Below are 4,918 nucleotides of genomic sequence, written 5' to 3'. Positions count from 1 at the left end.
CAACATCATGATGATGTTTCTTATATCATAATTGTGTTTGTGACCTATGTTGATACACTTAAGAGAGATTCACATCTATGCTTAGTCTCCACAATGAGGGGCAAAGACTTTAGCCCATTAACCTCAAGCTTAATCCATAAAGTTATGGATATCATCCGCATGATATGAACCTATTCATATAAGCATTCATGTCTCATAATATGTTCAGTCTCAATTTACTCTCAATGGCCTAGCAACATAATTTTATGCCATGCATATTCTTATATTAGATATATCGAATGAATCGTGTTGATGATCTTTTGCCCTAAAGCTCTCTCAGTGATCCTTTTTAGTTGGGAGTGGTGTTGTTGATAGTATTGGTGTGATAATAGAGAAACGTATTGCTATTTTCTTATTGTGATAGTGCTGGTATGTTTATTCAATCTAAGGTTTTAATTATGGAGGACGAAGGAAATAAGGTATGAGTAATAAGGCAGTTCCTGCTAATAATGCATGAAAATTCTGTTGGTAGAAGTGGCGAGAGAATGAGGAATTCTATGAGGAGTGGTTAGTAGGAGTCCACGGAGGGGTTATAGTACTAGGCTTGAATGTGGTATTGGTAACATGTGGACAAATGCATGATGCATTAGGTGTTTCTGGATATGGGCTCAAGGTTGGTAGAATGTAGTGGTAAGGAGTAGTGTTCTTGGGATGAGATTCCCTAAAGAGGTATAAAACCCGAATCTTGTGATTTTGATCATAATAATCACCCTATGTTAAGTAATTTGTGATTTTGAATTAGGCTTGAATATAGTAAGAGTAACCCCTTCCTATTCTCAGTCCAACCGTCATTCGAGGATGAATGATCCCAAGGGGGAAATATTGTAACATCCCGAAATTTTTTAAGTTAAGACTCGATTCATTCTTTATGGTGAATAAGATTTGTACTGAGTGATTCTAAATTTTCTTATATGTTAGGGTCACTAGAATTTCCTAGCATAAAGTTGAGTTGAAACCTTTCTATACGATTGAGTTTCACTATGAGTTGTTACTTGGGTCAACTTCAATCAATCATATCTTTTAGCACGTAAAGAGTTAGGTGTCCCATGACCTATCAAATCGAAGATCTCTGAGTCCTCTTTCCAACACCACCAAGTTTTCTAAATTTTGAGCTTCGAGTAAAAAGTTATCATTGTTTGGGTGAAGCATTTCCATTTAAGACATTCCATTCGTTTTAGGAAGGGGTATTTTGGTCTTTTCCTTTTCTCCACTTGTCTTAACACATTTTTCCTGACCCAATTAAGGGTTTAATCAGATTCTAAAATATCCATTCACGTTCAAAACACTTAGGGTTTTTAAAGTGAGGTTTCAAGAGGAGAAAAGTGTGGTTTTCAAGCGTTCTTCAAGATTCGTTGATTTTTGCCAATAACATGGTTCTTTCCAGGTATGTGAGGTTTTCCATAGTGATGGACTTGTTCGTCCTCATTTCAATCATGTAGTTCTTCCATTAATTCATTCATGAAATCGTTTATGTGAAGATTTTTTAGTAGTTCTTGAGTTTTTGCCCCATTCTTTATCAAAGGAGGTTTTGAGTTCTTGAGGTAAGGGTCTTGCGAATGAGTGGTGTTTTTTCATAGATTTTGAGTGAGATATTGATGATTTTGTGTTGGTTTTATGAATCAAATAAAGTATGAATGAAACCAATCGATTCTAGATGAGTAAGGACCCAAAATTGAACACTAAAATTCGTCAAATTTCTGGGTCCGGGCCGAGGCAATGCGAGAGACTAAGTGGAAAGTTCAAGAGGGTCCTTTGAGTCAAATTTGAGAATACTTTTCAAATAACCATAGTTTTGAACTAAGTATTTAGGAAGTAAGCATGAGAATGAGAAGAGTTGTACTCATGAGTTCTATATTATCATTGAGATCCCTGAGTTGAGTTGTTCATGCTCATAATTCCACATTAACTCTATGAATTGAGTATCCTTGAGAGGAGTAGTATCGTTGAGTTTTGAATTCTTGAGTCCTTGAGTTCTTGAATTCTGAGTACTGAGTTTCCATGTTGCTGTTAAGACCCTGAGTTAAGTTGTTCATGTCCATAATTCCGCATGAACCCTATGAATTAAGTTATAAATCTTGAGAAGCTTTTTAAGGCCAACACTTGAGTCTTAAACTAAGTTTTGAGAAAGTAAAGATGAGTTTTGAGAAAAGAGTTTCTAAAACATGATTAGTATGACAATCGAGTATGTCATCAATGTTTAAGCAGTATGGTATCTAGATATACCATCAATATTTATGCAGTATGACTTTCCGAATCATCAATGATCATATCACAATATGATTTTGATATATTTTTGAGAAAGAGATTTCAAGTATGAAATTGAGTAAGAGTATAAGGGAACTAAGTATTCCCAAAGGTATCAGTTTTTACATTGATAAAAGAGAAACTTTGATTTCTAAATGAGTTATGAGTTCAAAAATATTTCAAGAGCAGTAAGTTCTTTTAAGTGGATCTTTTGAGTAATTATCTCAAATTATGGAAGAGTTAAGTTTTTTAAACATATGAGCATGAGGTATATATTATTAGGAGTAGTATTGAGCACTGATATGGGGATGAGTTCAGACAACTAAACATCCTCAAAAATCATGTATGCCAACATGAGTAAAGGGTCATACTTTTTAGATGATTCCTTATTGATTTTAAGCATAGCTTAGTGGATCCACTTAGTTGAGGTGTCCTATACCCCGACAAGGTATAGTACAGTATTGCCAGCATGGGCGAGACGTTACATCATCACGTAGCTCATAGTGATGGTTGTCGGTTAGAGACTTTTCCAAATAAGAGTAAAGAGTATTTAATTATATTTTTATGCAGCATTGAGTTTTATCTCCTGTTTTATAATTTTTTTAAATATTGCATCTATCATGGTCGTTTTTGTATTGAGTTGAGGCAAGTATTTCTTCCAGCCTTGTCAGTTTAGTTAGGTATTGCTTTCAGTCATTCAAGCCAGATAATTGTTTACTCTAACCTTATCACATACTCGTACATTCAATGTACTGATGTCATTCGACCTGCATCATTTTATGATACAGATACTGGTGTTCATGATCATCAACAGGCGTTTCGTTAAGGTAATGTGACACTCATGTCAGCTTTGGTGAGCCTTCTTATATTTCAGAGGATTTCACTTTACCTTACAGATAGTAGTTTTGAGATGTCGTGGGTCTTGTTCTTATATACTTCTGTAATAGTAGAGGCTTCATAGATAGGCAGAGTTGAGGAGTTTTTTCAGTATTTACTTTCTTTTGAGTTGTTTTACAAATTCTATGAGGATATCTATTGAGTATTGTTCAGACTTTTTAAAGTTGAGTATTTGAGTTTAATGAATTTAATTCAGTTTAAGCTTATGTATGCTTGAGTTAGTCTTCCGCTTATAGTCAGCCAGGAAGAGGGTTCGTTTAGGGACCAACAATGGTTCTCGAGTGATGGCAACGTCCAGGGTGTAGACTCAGATCGTGACACTATATTAGAGTCTGAATAAATCTGCTCTCTGATTATTTTCTTGATCTATAATTAAATAGCACCAACATATGTTTAAAAAGTTACTACATATAACCCTCAACAATCATTTGAGTAGTAACTCTTGGTTATTTTTTTTTGTTTGGTAAAAAGTTGTTATTATTAATCAACTATTAAAGAAATATATGTGTGGCTCTAACAAATTCATAAATTTTTCAAGAACATTTTTAGTATATTAACGATTTGTATGTTGGTGAAGGGATAAATATGAGATTTAATTTAAAGAATGTCCAGTCTAACAATTCCTAATTTTATTGATCTAAGAAAGAAAATAATTGATTATATTGAAATAAAACAGAGTCAAGAAATCCCTTGTAGGCTCCCGAATTGTCTTACATGGCGTGAATCTGAATTAGTCAAACTTCAATGAACGTATTAGACACCAAATGAAAAACCAAGAAAAAATACAACGGATCAAATATAGAAAATTAATCATGTCATATAATTAACTTCTCTATTAAAAGAATGAAATTTTAATCATTTTTCAATAAATACCACAAGTCAATGGATATGATCCTATAAGAAAATACTTATGCTAAATAAATGATGAATTAATGTAAAAACATATATTAATTAACTATAATTTAGTGATACAAGTGTCCATTTATATTCTAATTATTAATTATGAACAAATGATATTCTTAAAATGTTGAATATTTTATTAAATGGTGAATCAAAATTATCTACTAAAAAAAGTAAAGACATTAAATAGAAGACTAAAAACAGATGTTAATAATTTGACCAAAAAAATAATAGAAAAAAACATCTACAGAATGTGAAAAATAATAATAAATGACTATCCAAAATATATCAAATATTTAGTACCACAATCTAATCTTCTTTAATATTCATTCACCATTTTTTTCTTATAAATCTAACCGTGAAGGTTCTGTTTTGACTAAATTCAGACTAAATTTCTTTATACAATTCAGTTCTCGACAACAAACTAATTTGCTAATTTAGAGATTATTATTCGTGAAATTGAAGTCAAATGGATTTGATTTTTTATCCAACAAAAGGAAGTTCATTTGCAATTGAAGTTGGCTATTTTGACACTATTTTAGAGGTAACAGAGAAGATACAAAAATATCAAGGTATTCCTATACCAAAACAAACCCTAATCTTCAAAGGTAACATTTTAGCCGATGATCTAAATGTTCATTATTCTGATATACTCGACCGATCTCACATTCAACTCGTCACAGATTTCGAACTGAATAAGAAAGTTGTGGTTAAGTCGGAACATCAAAAAATCAAACTCCTTCTCAAAATGTCGACATCGACCAAATCAGTTATCGCGTTAAAGGTGGATGTTACGGTTAGCCTTCGAAGGGTAAAAGAGAGAATTCACGAAATTAAA

The sequence above is a fragment of the Solanum tuberosum genome, unplaced genomic scaffold (assembly GCF_000226075.1).
Source record: "Solanum tuberosum cultivar DM 1-3 516 R44 unplaced genomic scaffold, SolTub_3.0 scf00629, whole genome shotgun sequence".
Taxonomy (NCBI): domain Eukaryota; kingdom Viridiplantae; phylum Streptophyta; class Magnoliopsida; order Solanales; family Solanaceae; genus Solanum; species Solanum tuberosum.
The sequence above is the reverse complement of the archived record's forward strand: the minus strand, read 5'-3'. Positions refer to the sequence as shown.